General features: G+C 40.9%; 1 protein-coding gene across 2 annotated transcripts in view; it reads right to left on the reverse strand.

Moving 5' to 3' along the window:
• ANKRD17 (ankyrin repeat domain 17) overlaps positions 1–18,711 on the reverse strand; it is a 159,931-nt gene that overhangs the window by 122,914 nt on the left and 18,306 nt on the right. The gene's annotated exons all lie outside the window — the stretch shown is intronic.

Consider the following 18,711-nt stretch of genomic DNA (forward strand, 5'->3'; position numbering starts at 1 on the left):
GGAAATGGAATGTTCTATTACGTGCCTGAAAGAGGCTTGGCTGGTTTGCAAATAAGGCACATACCAAGAGAGCAGGGGTGACTCACTGAATATGCTGTTTAAAGTTACAGCAGCCCTCTTCTGGAAACCACACTTCCAAAACATAATCTAATCAAACAAAGTAAGCAAGCCACCTTATTTTACAATACTGTACTATCTTGAAAGCACTTACGTTTCACATGAAATAAATGGTTTTATAGACGAAATCCAACCCATCAGCTTTCCTCAATTAACTAAACCAAAGGGGGTTACAGTTTTTCAGGTGCAGAAATTTATCTGGAGCAAAAGTTCAGAGTAAATGCTGTATTAGCGTAGCACTTACTGAGACACTAATGCCAGGTTTGGGCAACCCTACATAAACAAAATTAGAATGAATTTTGGGAAAGTATGGAACAGTCACCACCCTGATTCATACTCAAGAGTTTAAGTCTTCTTACCTCCCAACCTTAGTAGGAACACTTGTGACCTAAAATCTGATAGGTTAAATTTCAATCTTATTTTTACATAAACAGAATTTTAAAATGCATTTCCTAAGCACAGCTCAGAATTCAGTATTTTTTCCTATTGATCGGGTTCTATCCTTATGAAGTTTCCAAGGGATGGGCTTGCTTACAAGTTTCTCCTATTAAAAATTCTAATATAAACCTGTAAATGTATTTCTCTAAATAATTATAGTTTTCAGTAGTCTCTACACTGGATACTGATCAAGCAGAGATACTGAAGCAATAGGCCAATAAACTGTCCCTCTCTAACACCAGCCTAAAATGAGCATATTGTATCCTCCCCAGAATCAGTCTGATTGCCCTGCTCTGTCTACCTCATTGAGTTGCTGCACTGGGTTACAGGACAGCAGTGTGGCTTTTGGATATTTCAGGAATTCCTGTTGTTTCATGGGTAGAGTAGAGCCTGCACAGCCATTCAGATGGACTCTCCTGAGACACTCTCACTTCCTTTCCTCGAAACTCCAACACCAGTGTAGATTTTTCAGCCATTTAACCAGACACACATGGAAAAATTATTCTCTATTTCCATGCCAAGCCTAGCCACTGCAGTGAGACTTGCTGGGGGTCTCCATGTGCTCTAAACCCTCTCACCCCACATCTGTAGCAACTACACTAAGATAACCGATGTGGTTGGTGGGACGAAGGGGACACAGGTGGGAGCACATATGTAAGGATAATGCCATACTAACATCGAAATGAGAATAAAGGAAAAATGAAAGCATGGAGAAGTAAAAATAGGAAATCAAGGAGCTGGACAAAAAGCAAGCAATAGTGTACAAATTGAGGGTCCTGAACCAAAAAGGAGTTGTTAGGTGTGTCACACAATTATTGCATGAGGGTCATGGTCAGTGTTCTCTCTAATTTTTCCCCACCCATGCATAGAATGAATTTTGTTATCTGGAGATGTCCCATATATAGGCAGTGAGGGTTGGGTAGTAGGGTTCAGCATGTGGAAGGATGCTTGGGGTTGGGGGGTGGGAGTTTGGATGGGGCTGGGGATGAGAAATTTGGGGTATAGGAAGGCGCGCTGAGGCTACAGTGAGCAAAGGACCACCCGCCAGCACTTTCCCTGCAACTGCCTGTGGGCCGAGGGGCAGCTCCCTGGCACAGCAGGTCTGGGGCTTAGGCTGCAAGACAGATACCCTCTTATGGTAGGTCCAGGCTGTGGGAGGAGCTTCCTGGATGTGGCAGTTTCAGGCCTCAGCAGAGAGGAAACCTGGCCATGGCAGGTCCAAATGAGGGCTGGATTCATGCCACCCGTCCCCTAGTTGATGGAGGTTAGAGGCCATGGAAAGAGTGCCCCTCCTCTGGCTGTAACACATCCCCAGGCAGGTTTTCTGAGCAACTGCGCAACATGAAAGAGACTGCTACAGGGCTGTGCAGCTTGCAGAGAAATTGGTGACAATACCACAACCTCTAACTTGTGTACTACTTTCAGAACTGAGTGGCTAGAGTGGCACCTGCTGATGGAGGATCCAGTTCTGCAGGCAGGACTGCAGAAATAAGGGTGACAATAGCATACCATGCTACTCTTTCTTTTGTGCTGCTGGAAGTAACCACCTTCAGAACTAAGATCCCAGCCAGCAGCCAACACTCTCCAGCTGCTCAGCTCTGAAAGAGGCACCACTGCCAGAAGCACTGCAGAAGGGCACAGTACTGCAATCACCCCTACAGTAACCTGCAACCTTCCCACAACACCTGTTCCGGTCACAAGCCATGTGATATTTCAGAGTTCAATAGCTTTTAAAAAAAAATTCAATTTTACAAATCTTATGTCCGTGAAACTGACCAAAATGGACCACACATTTGGTAGAGCTCTTTGTATATGGTATTGGTGAGCCCTCTGTATTCAGTTCCAATGTCCAGAGTTTTTAAAGCATATTGCTAGTTTGGATGTAGTTCAGAAACAAACTGAAAAAATTACTAGCAGTTGGGGGAAACACACTAACATTTAATGAGAGACTTAATGAGGCCATTAGTTTAATCGAAAGAGATAACTATCACATCTGTAACAGTAACAAGGCCTTAGTTTTGAAGATCTTAAAGTTTAAATAACAAAACTGAATATCTGCAAAATGAGGTCAGAAATATCCTAATTGGAAATAAGAAAGTTAATCACAAAAAGAGGTAAGTTCTCATCACTGAAGTTTTAAACTGAGATAGGATAGTCTTCTTAAAAATGCTATAGTTCAATCACAAGTTATTGGGGCTTGACTGTGTTCACATATATAGTAAAAAAAATTATCAGTTACAAGAATTACAGGTGAAATTTCATTACCTGTGTTATGCAGAAGATTAGACTAAATGACCTGAGTAGATCTTAAAAGTTAAAAAGGCAAGGAAATTACAGAGAGAATCTATGCATAGAGCACAACTAGCTGTGACTGTTTTCTGCTATCAAGTAATGCAGTATGAGGAGGTAGGGCATGGGGAACTTATTCTCATTGATTTTGTGAGTGTTCTACATGACCCATCAGCTACCACAAGACAAAAGAAGTTAATGCATTCCTGTGGCCATTGGTTAAATTTCTCTTGGACACCACTGATCTAATAGTATACACAGCCACTCTGGTTCCACTAGTCCTATTCCCCACAGTTACCACTTCCTCCAAAAGTGGGGGGGTGGGGGGGGTGGAAGATGGTTTAATGGTACTTGGGAGTTCCTGCTGCTCAAGAAAGTGGGCTACCAGTGCTAAAGGAAGACTATCATTACTGGCTTTTAATCCACAGAGGTGATGGTACAATAAACAAGTCTTTTGTCACTGTTATATTTAGGAACTTGCATGAAATAGCTTGAAAAAATATCCACTCACCTATAAAGCACAGGAAATTTTCATGAGTACTATCACATTATGCAGAATCTAAATTCGCATTTAAAATAGAATTCTCTCATCCACATGGCTATGAAGAATAACTTCTAAATGCAAACCAATATTAAAACAATTCAGTGCTGTATTCAAGTCTGCATACAGCTTTAGGGTCTCAACTGCTGTTCAGAGCTTCAACCACTTTACAGCAAATAAGAAACTGACCTGTGTCACTTGTCATTGCTGGTCTTCAGATCTCTCAGTGGAAATGAAAGATAAGAATCAAGTCACTGATGTGTGGTGATTCAGAAGTAAAAGCAGGACGAATTTTCAACAGTCCACCCCACTACACAGCCATCAGAAAGCTGAACAGGGAGGAGTACATCAAAACCTCACCACACTCTTTCTTGGGGCAGCTACAAGATTATGGGATGTGCAGTGGTTCTCTAGTCCAGCAGTTCTCAAACTGCATTGCACCATGACCCCCTTCTGATAACAAAAATTACTACACAATCCCAGAAAGGGGACCAAAGCTTGAGCTGCAGTGCCCTGGACAGGAAGACCACAGTTAAAGCCAAAGGGCTTTAGCCGCAGGCAGGCCTATAACTGACATTAACTTCAGCCTTGGGCTGTTGGGCTTGGGCTGCAGCTTCTGCCCCGGCAAGTCTAAGCCACCCAGGTAACCGCTGTCCCCTCTAATATTTACATCCATGTGAGGTATGAATTTTATGTGCACCAAGGTATGTGCAGGATGTACACTCCCAGTAGAAATGCATACTGCTGGCTGTGGCCAGCACTGGGCACTCTGCTAATCAACTGCACAGCATTTGAACCTCTATCGTGTCCTTGAACACACACATCTTACATGAAATACTGCTGACGACCCCATTAACATGATGTTGCAATCCACCTTGGGTCCCCAACACAGTTTGAGAACCGTGGCTCCAGTCTATACAAGTCAGGATATTCTTGAATGGAACAGTTTGAGAAAGAATTAACTTTTTCTTCTAGGAGGCAGAGAGGGCCTGGGCTGGGAGAGGGGCTTTAAAAAGGACATCTAGTAATTAGAAGCAAATATGAAAACAGAGTTGACAAAGATCCAACAGACAGCACATCTACTGAAAATGTAGCCACTGGAAATAGGTAGGTTTTGGTTCCTCATATACTCATTGCCTCCGAATAGCATGGAACAGCAGTTCCATTTCTAAGCTAGTAATGCTATCTTTTGTCTACTAGTATTGATTAATTTCCAAAACTAGGCATGGGTGTCTGGAGGTAAATGGGAGATAGACTGATGGGATAAGTTAGATAAGGAGATAAAGAGAGAGTTTGTTTTGAGGGGAGCAGAAGGGCAGATCTGATGAACACCAAAATCTATCTCCAAGACTGGCAACATAACCAACTTCAGCTGAAAATTAGCCATATAGTAAGACAAAAAAAAATTGTGCAAATTTTCATTAAGTAGAGAAAAGTAAAATTATGAGATTAGGAGAACCCTGAGTATTTTTTTTTAAACTTTATATAGTATTTCCTGCAAAACACACCAACCCTATACTGTATTATCTGTCCTTAGTGAGCACGCCTCTTTGTAAAAAAGTATTATTTCCACAGGCAAAGGGGAAAGCAAAGCATAGACCTGAGTATCTGAAGTCATCCCTTGAAAGATCATTGTTAGTAACAGCCCTGTAAAAGGAGAAAAACAAAAAACAAACAGGAATTCTGTAAGACAACATTCAGATCACCTTTGGCATTTGGCAAAATGCAGACTTTACATAAGCATTCCCCTACATATGTATGTGATGAACAATCCACAAAATTCAAGCAGTGAGAGTGCATGAGGTGTAGATTTTAATGGTTAAATTAAGTTTATACTAGTATAACAAATACACTAAGTACAAGGGCTTTACTCACACTACACATTTTAAATTCACCCACACCGCAACTGTAGTCCATGCCGATATTATATACAGCAATGTCCTCCACTTAAAAACACAAAAAACAAAAAAACAAAAACCTGGGTCACATGACATCCCCCCCCCCCCCCCCGCAAACAGCCATAATTTATCACATGAAGCAAAAATCATCATGAAAACACACCAACTTCTGCTTCACAAAAAGTTTTACTGCAAAATACTGTTTTAGGGCAGCTTTAAAGGTACACTTTTTCAGAAGAACTATAATAAGACTGATTACACTATCAATTTCTTTAGAAGAATGTTCAAGCATCACATAAAAATGCATTTTGCTACAGTACAACTCGGTATAACTATGCTGTGCAAAACACATTCATAAAATTGAACCCCTCTTACAGTATTCAATACTGAATGCTAGTCAAAGTCTTTTCCATGCAGCTTGTTAGAATTATGTCATGCAACAGACTCCTTCCTCCCCACCCCTTAACCCTGTCTACCATTCTCTGTAGTCCCTCATCTACCATTTTAAATGCATAGGGACAATGATACCCAGTCCTCCTACAACGTAAGCAACTGATGTATAATACATGAAGATACACATCTCACAGAGCTGAAAGGGACCTCAGGAGGACATTGAGTCAAGTCCCCTGCCCTCTTGACAGGACCAAGCACCAACCCCCCCCATCCCCCCACCGTTTTTTCCCCCCCTATTTGCCCCAGATCCCTCCTCAGTCCTCCTCAAGGTCTGAAATCACTACCCTGGGGTTTAGCAGGCTAATGCTCAAATCACTGAGCTACCCCTCCCCACATAATCTATTAACCCCAGATCCCTAAATGGCCCCCCCTCAAGGACTGAGCTCACAACCCTGAGTTTAGCAGACTAATGCTCAAACCACTGAGCTATCCCTCCTCCCTCAGGACCTCAAGTCCAGTCCCCCGCACTCACAGCAGGACCTATCACCATCCTCGACAGGTTTTGGTTTTTATTTTTTTTCCTTTAAAAATCTAACCTGATCCTGCACCTTGAAAGGCCCCACCCCACCCTCAAGGATTAGAGTCACAACCCTGGGCTTACAAGGCCAATACACTAACCACTAAGCTATTCCATCTTCTCTCTAAACTGCCATCAATCACAAAGGCTCCCTATCTTCCTTGAGGCTACCACAGTCATTTTACAAACATTTTACACATTAAGTCCCTAAAGTGTGCAGGAATTGGCTTTCTAGTTCTACAGTGTTGGCTTGCTTGCTTCCTTCCCATGAAGCCTCTGCAAGCTGCACCTCTGTATCACCACTTCCTTTTGTGAGCACAGAAGGGAAGACCCAATTCTAATCAATGCCTGTGTAATGCTAGAGCATCTCTACCCCAGTATCTGTGGCAAGATCCAAATACTTGTGCAGCACAAATGTGATCTAACCCAGATTTGGACTTTGAGACGCTGTTATTACGATAAAAAAATAAAAATTTTGTGACCTTCCATCACAGAAACCTAGAAATTGAGGCTTATTTAGATAACACTTCGAACTAAATATAAATACGCTGTATTATAGTCAATTCAATTTACCAAATTCGTCAGTTTATCAATAGACTATAAAAGCATTTCCCAAAGTGTGGTCCACAGCCCAGTACCAATTCTTGGGGCGGGGGGGGGCGGAATATAATGGTCCTTAGAAAATACAGTAATCCCTCAAGGTACGCAAGGGGTTGTGTTCCACGCAACCCTCCCATTCCTTGAATTTTTCATAAGTTGGGGAGGGCTTGGGGCCCTAGGAGGGGCGCCAGGGCACCCAAGCCACCGCTTTCCTGGGGCTTTGCAGGCATTCTAAGCAATTTCAGTGATGCTACATAAAAACAGAAACAGATCAAGCTGTGTTGGCTCTGAAAAACTACACAGAAATAAAAAACTTGTAAAAACTTATTTTTGTCAGAAAGTAGTAGAAAGGATTCGAAAACAGAAAGCTATTGCTTATATAAAAACTGCATCTTCTTAAATGCTTATGAGAACTGTATTTTAAATATCAATCTTCAGAGACATCAAGCTGAGATGAACGAGAGAAGCGAACACTTATCCTCTTAACAGTAGCAGAGAGATCTGCAGATTTAGACTTTTCCACAACAGTTTGCACATGGTTCATACACTCTAATTCTATTGGTTGACTTCACACATGACCTATAGATCTGTCAAGTACAATTTTAGAATCTAAAGTAAAATTATTCATTAACTTGTTCAAAAAGTAGACAATGTGACCACAAGCCCATTTTCCACAGGATGATGATGATCATGTTTAAAAAAGTCTTTTATCCTCTAAATTTCATAATTTGGAAGTGAAATTCTCAGCCCTCACTGTACCTATTACATAACTAGATATACAGCTCACTAATTTTTCATATACTTGGTAGGATTCAGTTATTACTATAAAAAGTTCTAGATTTTAATCAAACACTGCTTTCACTTCCCTTGTTTTTAAGCACTCTTAAGTTCATCACTGCTTTGGAGGCATTCTTTGTAAAGAATGCACCTGGATTCCAGTCCCTATTTATTGTTCAAGTATTTCGAGGAAGAGTAAGTGTCCCAGGTATTTAAGATATCTGTATACATTCTTCTTCAAAACAGGAAACTATGCTGTAATCTAAAACAAGCAATATTACTCAAATTTAAGAATGTTTAATGTTAGTTAGAACTGTGTAGTAAAGAAAGCACATGGACTCATAATAATCAAAACTAATAGCAATATTTGCAAAACTTGAACTCAAAAAGCCCATAAATGGAATTAGCCAAATTCTTGTAGTTTCTTAGTAGCCAACTGTTTGTTAAAAGCAGACAATGATTAGCATTCTATTTCCTTGCTCACTAAAGAAAGTACTGATTCCTCCCCCAACAGCTTGATTTGTATGCTAGTCGTAATGCTTGGGAAGAAGCAAGATTCATTATTTTCTATCTTTAAAAGTGAACTGCAATGATTTACAAACATGTAAATATCTAAGGCCCCAGTCTTGCGAGCTGATCTACACAGAAATCTCTGGGCCTAATCAAAATCCTACTGACTTCAGATTCACTCGCAGGATCAGAACTTAATTACATATTATTGATTAAATGCACATTTATGTATATTTGCACATTTTTAATAAATAAATGCTCTCCTTACCACCTATCTTCAGTACAAAGGCATGCCCATGTTAAATGACAATTACTGAAGTGTACAGGTTCTATTCAAAATACTCTTTATAGTGTATAAATACTCATTATAGCGTACAAATGCACTTAAAAGGTTATTCAGGAATAAATGAGCAAGTCACAGGATGTTTAGCTTTTATTTAAACACTATCTAACATAGGTAAAACATAGCTTTAACTAGCAACTGAGTTAATTCATAAGCCCATAAAGGAAGAAATCAAACTTGCAACACTGAACACTACTTACACCTTTAAAAAAAGAACCAGGTTAATTATCCCATATTAGGAATAAACATTATCAACTGGTCACTGTTAAAATAGAAAATAAATGACATTCTTTCATTTTTCTCTCTCTTACTTGGCAGAGCTGGTTATCTACCTATGTTGTGATGGCCCTGAGCAAAAACATTCACTTTCTCCCACACTTCTATTCCCGGACCAAATGAAAAAAAGTATCAGAACCACAAGAAATGAGTAGCGAGCTCAAAACTTGCTTCTACTTTATACTCATTTAAAAAGAAACCATACATAGTCTTTGCAATTTGCTTTTAATAAAGTACACGGAAGGAAATAAAAGAACTTGAATTCCACAAAGGTAAACCTGAGTACAGTAAAATTCCTTCAATCCAGCATTCCCGGGCCCAGACAGGTGCCAGATTACCAAATTTTCCAAGACTACTGGACATCACCATAATCCCCTAGCCCAGGTTCAAACCCCCGTCAGGGCTCACCACCGCTGCGCCCACCTGTGGCTCACCACTCTTGCGCACCCCAGCTTCTTCACCACTGCCGTGCTCCTGCAGCTTCTTTCCCACCGCACACCCCGGCTCAACTCCACCCCTCAACCCCCCTGCAGTCCTAACCCACCCCAGGCTTAACCCTCCTTCCCCCATCCTACAGCCCCAACCCACCATCCAAGCCCCCTGACGTATGCGAATTCTGAGGTACGTGTATCTCGGGGGATGATGGACCAGCAGGATTTCTGGACCATCAGAGGCCACATTAAAGAAATTTTACTGTACTTTTCTTCTTAATTGCCAAGTGCAAGTGTAACCATTATTTTTGTAACTAGTCAGTTCTAGCATTGTAGAATATAAAGAACTGTTCAATGAGGTTTTCTACTTCAAAATGTCTTGATCAATCTTTGTAGAAAATTACCTTACTGTATTTCCCATTATCTATAAAGGATAATTTCTACTTTTGAATTTATTCAGTCATCTCATCTGCTGCTATCTATTCTTTAAGTAAAAATCTACCTCTTACCACTAAGCATGTCACACCAGGCTCAAAAAAATAAGGAAACTACAAACACATGTACAATTGTCTGAACAATATTGATCTTATTAACATCTCATCCTTGCCACGTTAGTGCTGTAAGCTTGAGATAGAAAAAAAATAGTTATTCCTGAGATTTTTTCAGTGATGCATGTGAAAGAAGGAGCATTGGAAGAAGATGGATCAGAAGACAAATATAGTAGAAAGTCTGAACAAAAACTGAAAAGCAAATTAATATCTAGCTGAAAGGAAAATTAAAGGGCATAAGGGAGCTGAACAATTGGAAGGAAGAAACAGTTACTTTATTTGTAAAGATCATATGCTGAGATGTGACCATTCAACATACTGAGGTATAAGCATTACAAATATGAAGTCAGCTACTTAAAAAAAGGTTTAGATTCTACTTCCATTTTCCATTATCGGAAGTGCTACCCCCTCTAGAACTGTACTTGTAGCAGAACAATACTGAGGCTCTGAGAAGTAAGCATTTTATTAACAACTGATCAGACAATTCCTACTCTTATATCACAAAAAGCACATTGGACAGCAGATTAGGTCATCTATTCACAGCTGATCCAGCTGTACTGGTCACCAACAGTAACAAGGCAGATTTTCACATACTGAAGAAGTTGCAGTGCATGGTGATGATGATTTATGATTTTTTTCTTTAAAGAGACCACTTCCTTCTTAGGTGCCAGCTGTTCATTTTGCTCCATTTTCTGGGGCTAACTATATATGACTTCAGAATTTAAAACCATACTTCATTTTAAGATCATCATATGGAGGAGAGGAAATAATGTATTTTAATTTCATTAATGGTACTGCTAGAAATGTAAATCAGCCTCTAAATTAATACTATAGTCTTGTTTCCTAAAACATCTGTGCACCTGACTTTCACTCTCCAAATAAGGGAAATGTCGGAACACAACACGCTTGGTGGTGGGGTAGAGGTAGAAAAATATGAGAGGGAGTCCACTCAGATGTCTCAGATAAGCTTTACAGCTGCAAGCCAGATGACTGGAGGCGGAATCAGAGTCCAGGCAGAAAGGGAGTGTACCACTGCCCTGCCAGATGATGTATCATTCCTAGCCTGCTGGGAAATGGCAAAATGAGCTGTAAACATATGGATGGAGGACCAGGACCACCTGCACTGAGAAGCAGCTGAAGATACTTGGGCTCCAGTGGAATGAGCATTAAGTGCTGGGGTTGGCACTTCTGCAAGGTCATAGCAGGCCCCAATTTATGAGGTGATCCATATCGCAATGCACTGGGCTGAAAATGGCAGGCCCTTCTTCCTAACAGCTATGGAGACAAAGAGCTGGGGGATGGGGCATGAAAATGGCTTTGCTTGCAAGAACCAGATTAGGGTCCCAAGGAGGCACAGACTGGTGTACATGAAAATGAAGCCTGTCTAGCCTCTTAAGGAAGCCATTTATGAATTAGTGGATGAAGACTGAATTTCCCTGTGCCCCTGGAGGGAAGGCAGAAATGGCCAACAGATGAGCCCTGACAGAAGATGTGGAATACCTGCTTGTAAGAGGAGCTCCTTAAGAAAAGGCAAAAGAGATGGGGAGGGTGGGAACAGAATGGAATCGTGTATCCCACCTCTACCCTGCCTAGAGCTCAGTAATCTGATGTAAATTTGAGCTCAACAATGGCACAAATGGTTCACTGTCTGCTATTTCCTGAACTGCTGATGGTGGGTGTGTTGATGTGGTCCAGATCTTCAGTGCAAGGCGAGGACTGGCACATGGGTGGCTGTATCTAGATTTGAACCCAAGGCCCCTGCAAATGACATCACTAAAGAAGTGCCATGGGAAGCAGAAGATATGGAGGCAGCCCTGGATGATGGAACCTGGTCCTGCTGGCATATCCATGGGAGCCAGAAGGACCACTGCATACGCCCATTGTGCCTGAAGTGGTTGAGGTGCAGAACTGCAGTGCTACAACCTGAGGCGATGTTCTGTAGCCCTGAAGGTATAAGATGCTGGCTCTGACAAGTACCCTGAAGATGGGGAGGGATAGCTCAGTGGTTTGAGCAATGGCTTAATAAACCCAGAGTTAAGAGCTCAATCCTTGAGGCCATTTAGGGATCCAGGGGAAATAGATTTAAAAAAAGAACGGTCAGGGATGGTGATAGGTCCTGCTCTGAGGGCAGTGGACTGCACTCAATGACCTCTGAAGGTCCCTTCCAGCTCTACGAGAGGGGAGCACTGTCTTAACATAGTCTGCGCTCCCACTGTGCTGGGCTATAGGTGGTACCAGTCTCAGGTGCACAGGCCAGTGTGGGCCCCTCTCTCAAGGTGCCATGGATGGTGCCAGAACAGATGTCTCTACTGTTGGTACTACAGATTGTGTGTCTGTGAAATGTGGTACCAGAGCTTTCATGGCAGTACCCAGGGACTGAGTTAGTTCTATCAAGTCCCTAGAAGCCTCAAAGCTGTCCAGTGTGGAGAAAAGGTCCAAATCCTCTGCAGCCACATTCTGCGGCACCAGAGAGTCCACATGCATCAGACACAATAGTTTTCTAAGGACAGATGGAATCAACTGGAGCACCAGCACAGCAGGCTTGGAGTGTCCTGACTAAGAATGCACCCCCACAGTGCGCCAAGATGGAAAGCAGCCACTTTCTGTTCTCTTCGCCTTACGGGGCACCTGAGACTTCAGCACTGGGTCTCCCTAGCACAGTCCCTCTGCAATGCTGAGGTGTTCTGCAATGAGGTTGATGCGCTGAACAAAGAGGCTGCAGGGGCTAGCTTTGGTGCCACTTGCAGGCCAACTGCTTGCCTCAAGAAATTTTAAGGGAGACTCTCTCCTTCTTGTAAAAGGCTTAAATCCTCTACAAATCTTGCACTTATTGGACAGGTGACCCTCTCCCAAGCACCTGAAGCAGAATTCATGATGGTCACCCTGTGGTATAAGTTGAAAGCCCTGCACATAACAGCAGGGACTTTGACATCTCCCAATTTGCATTTCATCCACCATTTTATTTTCAGCTAGCTATAGTTATTTGTGCCAGAAACAGTAACAGATTTTGTTTTCACCCATTTTTCAGATTTCAATCTGGTACAAAATCCAAAACTACACCTATCTTACATTCTGGGTGCCTCTCAGATGCGCACACACAAATACACTGTAAAACAAGGAAATGGGAAATAAACGTATAATTTTATCAAAAAGAACAATATATTTTGCTCCCATCCTATCATACATTGACCTGTTCATTAGTCATGTGTTCAATACACCTAAATGCCCTCAATGTATTTTCCCAGACAAATCAACTTTTTAAGCCAGCTGTCTGCTATTTTTTTCCATCTCACCATCTTATCTACTCACAAGCTCTGCCCCTCCTTTATTTCATCCTATCTTCTTGCCTACAGGGAAACAAACTTCTTATAACTTAGCTAATGACTTACTTTGAAAAATGCTATGAAAAAGTACTGAAATGACCTTCAAGCAGCCTGTTCAAATGGGGTAAATTCAAGCATGAAAATTTTAATTTCTACATATTATTTCTTACCTAGATGTACCTGTTTCATTCTAAGAGGCTTATGCATTTAAATAGTTACATAAAACTTATGCTGACACACAGTCATCTCATATTTAAAATTTACGCCTAGAGTATCACTCAGTATACTTTCTTATCCAGTTGTGCAAATACATGAGTACACCTATAAAAGTCTGCACTCCTGCATAAAAACCTGTCTTGTTTTCAAGGAATTAGAACTGGAACTGTGGTAGCAGGAACCATGTTCAAACATAGCAGACTGATAGACTATTACGCCTTTCCTGACAATTTACAATAGCTAATCTACATCTACACTTGCCAAGCAAAGCACTGGCATTCTACCCTTTACATGTATTTCCTGCTGATCCAATTCCACTGCAAAAGTAGACAGGGAGAAAATGTGTCAAAAGATTACCATGACTTTTCCCCATTGTGAGTATTAACCAGACCTTCAGAGATCTGTTATAGTTAGCAGAAGCGGAATGCCCTTTATTAATTCTTTGCAAGATCTAAGTATTATCAGGTACTATCTATTTCTTTGGAAGTTATATATAGCCATTGACCTCAGCTCAAAACACAGCTTGAAGATTAACAAGTTAAAACATTCCTAATCTTCTTTCTAGTTGATATGTTCTATGGGAATGCTTTGGTGTTGGAAAAAACAACTTTTCAACAGATGAGCGAATGGGCTGGAAATGAAAAGCAGTACGATTTGTATTAAGAATTGTATCCAAAGTCACATATTGTGTGGACTCCTTAATCTAAACAGTACATCTTCCTTCAAAAGAGTCTCACATTCAGGACCTTTATAGTTTTATTCAGGTATAGAGCAGTTTCTTAAATCTTAAATAATCAAGCAAACAACATTCTGATAAAAACACTAAAGAATCCACTACTTTGAGGTGTTGTAAACTCATTCTAGGGCAGGGATTCCCAATCTATGGGTCGCAGTTAGATTTAGTAAGGGTCACTGGCTGGCCAGCTCCAAGCCACATGGGGCTCTTAAAGGAGCCATTTGCAGCTCTGCCACTGCTCACTCCTCCAGCTCCTAGTCCCTGCCTAGCCTTGCTACTCTGAAATGAAACTTGATTTAACTGGTTTAAAGGACAGCAGGAGCAATCGTGCCCTTAAACCAGTTAAATTGAATCCCATTTCAGTGCAGCAGGGCAGAGAACTACCCACACTGCAGGTGGAGGAAGAGAAGAGAAGGTGGTGATGATGGCCTAGTGAAGGAGCAGCAGGGAGCAGCAGTGCCAGGAACTTACGTGAAGTAGGCAGGGGAGGTAGGTAGGTAGACAGAGGGGTTTAAGCCTGGGGACGGGGGATGGACTGAGAATCAGCCAGGCTCTGCACCCCAGCCAGCTCCCAACCACAGGGCTATGGGGTCCCCCCGCCCCCGGCTCCCCACCAGGGATACTGCAGCTGGTGCTGCTGGCCAGGGCTCCACTCCACAGCCACTTCCCAGCCACAGGGATCCCCCTGGCCTCTCTGGCGGGGGATCCTGTAGCAAGCACTGCCGGCCAGGACTCCATGCCCCAGCTGGCTCCCAAGCTGCAAGGCTGCCAGAGTCCCCATGCCCTGTCCCCCGCCCACCTTTTTTTTAAAAAAAAAAACAAAAAAAAACTTATGCAGGACAGGCAGCCCTGGCTAGGGATCCTGTGGGTGGGGCTGCCTGCCTCACATAAGTTTTCAAAAAATCTGGAAACACTAACTGAGAGGGGTTTAAGCCTGGGGGGTGGTGGAGGTTGAGGAGCTGAGAGGGTTTTAAAGCTGGAGGGATGTTTTGAGGTTGAGAGGGGTTCAAGATGGGGGTATGTTTTTCCCAGGGAAAAACAATGAGGTAGAATTATTCACTGGAACTAGTATGTGAGAAGTGTGAAAGGCTCATCACAGATTCTATCACTGTCTTTTTGGGGACTCAGACTTCCTTCCCATAGTCCAATCTGTCGAGGAGGCAAGAGTCACTACTGTACTCTTTTTTTACCTCCCTCTTCAGGAGATGAAATGAAAGCCATCCTGCTCCACAAGACAGCTCAGAAGAGAAATTTTTGAAGAACAACATTCCCAAACTCTGAGATGGGGACCCATTCTGACAATTCAGTAAGATTTTGTGACCCAAGGCAATTCAAAACAGGGGAAAGGGGGAGTTCTTCCTGGGAAAAATGCACCCCTGCACCCCAGACTTAAACCCTCTCTGCTCAAACTGCCTCCCCCACCTACCTTGCTTGAGCTCCACCCACTGCCGCTGCCTCCTCCACCAAAAATTTGCATTTTAACTTATGTTTTGGCTTTTTGAATCTCAGTTTCTATGATCATTACATAATTTGTTTTCTCAGCATCATTTCTTGTATATTTGATAATGCAGATTGATCAAAAAAGAAAATAAACCCCATAATTTCATACAACCACTTAAATTTAATTGTATAAGAAAATTAACAAGGTTAAAAATAAACATGGGTATTATCAAAATTACAAAAACAAACAAAAAATGTTGCATACTTACTCCTGAAACCACTAAGAGTTGCTAAAAACAATTGTTAGGTAACAGGTTTTCTGACCAGAAAATAATAGAATGGCAACATCTATAGTGACAGAAATAAGCTAGGTATAGAATAAGGAAGCAACTAATGAAAATTATGGAACACAATAGACATTCCAGTAATCTCTGTTAAAGAACTTGTGTTTTGTTTACAGATGTTACCTTATCTGTACCAATATACATATCTGCAATTTGTAGACACCTAGATACTGAATCCAATGGGATTTGCAGGTACAATTTCTGTGTGTACCAGTATAAACACTGTATAAAAGTTCACCCATCAATGTTCATTTTTTATAGTGCCCTCAAATACTTTTTTCATTTGTCAAAAAACAATCACATGTAGATGTAAACTGCATAAAATGAAGGCCTGAATGAGCTCCTTATGAAAATTTACCATTATTATGCTGATGAATTTTCTTCCAGTTACTGCTTCAGAAGACTTATATGCACATCGTGATGTCAACCATCACATCTGCTGGTGACTGAAATCCCACTCGCTTATTAACATTTATTATTTGTATTGTGGCAATACTTTGAGACCCAAGCTAAGATCAGGGATCTATGGTGCTACGCAAGGTACACACACACAGTCTCTACTCCAAAGCATTTGAAATTTAATTAAAGTTATTATTAATTGTCCTCATTTTACATGGGGGCAAATTGAGAAACATTATGTGACTTGCTCAGGGTCACATACACAACCTTAAGAGGTCATCAAGTCCACTCCTTTGTATTCATGGCAGGACCAATCACTATGTGGATCATCTTACCTGCTCTTAAAAATCTCCAGCAATAGATACCAAATCCTACCTACACAATTTATTCCAGCGCTTAACCACTCTGACAGGAATTTTTTTTCCTAATGTCCAACTTAAACCTTGATTGCTGCAATTGAAGCCCATAGCTCCTTATCCCATCATAAGAGGCTAAGGAGCATATAACACCCTTATAGATACTTGAAAGCTGTTACACCCCTTTCTCAGTCTTCTCTTTTCCAAACTAAACAAACTCAATCCTTCTAGTTGTTCCTCATGCATCATATTTTCAAGATTTTAAATAATTTTTGTTGCTCTTCTTTGGACCTCCAATTTCTCCGCATCTCTCCTGAAATGTGGTATCTAGCACTGAGCACAATACTCCAGCTGAGGCCTAATCAATGCAGAATAGTATGGAAGAATAACTTCTCATTTCTTACCATACCCCTGTTAATGCATCCCAGAAGATGGCTGCTTCTTTCTATTTTTGTTTTGTCATGTTGACGACTCATATTAGCTTGTGGTTCACTTGGACCTCTAAAGCAGTTACACTCCATTTGCTGGATTTCACAAGACCATTATTTTTATTTGCTTGAAAAACAGCAGGTTAATAATACTGTGGAGTGTCTTATAAACTATTCTCTGTCATTTCAGTGGAGTGACATGACAGGCACACAAAGAACAGACTTTTCTTCAGGACTGGACACATTACCATTAGTTTAATTTTTCTGCTGTCTCTCCATTGCCCTTGCTCTGCCAACTTTGACTGAATAAGTGAGAATGTGGTCTTTGTAGTAGTTGTTGTGATTTTTGTACTGAATAATGTAATTATCCCCATAAGCATTTTGATTTGAAAATTTTACAACTTCATAAATATAAGAGATATTACTGTGCAAAGCTCTAATATTCAAGAGCTAAGAAAAACTCCAATTTCCAGTGTTACCTACATCTTCAGGATTGTCCCACAAGTTCCAGTATTAAGTTTATTTAAAGCAACAGCTGAACAATAGACTTTTTTTTTTCCTGATAGTTGTCTCCCTACACTCACTCTCCCATCAGAGGTGGCATCATAATGAAGCAATTTGAAGCAGGCTAACAAGGTACTAATGTGCATATTCAGTGTCTCATTAGCATAATGATGGCCACATGAATTTTAAAGTGCAAACTTCGAATTGCAGATTGACAGTGAAGATGAGGGAAGCTTCAAAATAAACGCCCCACTTCAACATTCCCATACTCCCACTAAACTAGATTGGAATAAGAGAATGTCAAAGTGGGGCACTTATTTCAAAGCAGCTCCCATTTTCACTGTCAATCTGAAATCTGAAGTTTGCACTTTGAAATTCATGCGGATGCCATTACGCTAATGAGGCGCTGAATGGGCACATTAGCCTGCTTCGAATTGCCTCATTATCATGGCACCTCCAAGGGGAGAGTGAGAATGTAGAAGCAGCCTAAAACTGTTATCAAGATGACAATTAGCCCAACTCTGTTTCCGCTGAACATTTAGAACAGAATCAGACCAACATCGAGTACTTTTCAAAATCTCACCCTAAATATTTAAATCTCTTTAAGAAGTCAGAACTTTGGATACTCAAATTTTTTGGCAGTAAAAGAAAACAAAAAAAGGACTGCAAATAAGACTAAAGAGGATATACTTCAGATAATGTTTGAATATCCAATTTTCTAACTTCTTAAAGGAAGTATTACATATGTTACAGGCATTTACCAGAAAGTTCCTACCTACGGTAAAAACATGCATACAAGACGACTAGATAAAACTTCTGCTGCTAAAAATCAACACAAATCCTTCCTTTAAATCCACTAAGAGAAACTTTGTCAGGTGTTCTATGGCAAACATAACATTTCTAGGGGAACAAAAGAGATAATGCAGTCAAACTACGTGGAGGGAACATGTTCAAATTCTAAAGGAAAATGCCCAGAGAAAGCAGTATATTTTTACATAAATAATGAACTTCATATCTCAATGAAGACAATATATCTCTGACAGCACAGCACAAACATCAATTATCAAGGTAATAGACATGTATGGTACTAATCACTTCAACAGGAAAAGAACACAGGATTAATCTATTTTTAATTTAGGGAAAGCTGACTCAGTCTTGAATGTTGCATAACATATGTCTAATTAATGTTTTGATAGTTTCCTTCAAGCTTACTGTACACATTTTGCC

This window comes from Carettochelys insculpta, chromosome 4 (genome assembly GCF_033958435.1).
Source record: "Carettochelys insculpta isolate YL-2023 chromosome 4, ASM3395843v1, whole genome shotgun sequence".
In the NCBI taxonomy this organism is placed as follows: Eukaryota; Metazoa; Chordata; order Testudines; family Carettochelyidae; genus Carettochelys; species Carettochelys insculpta.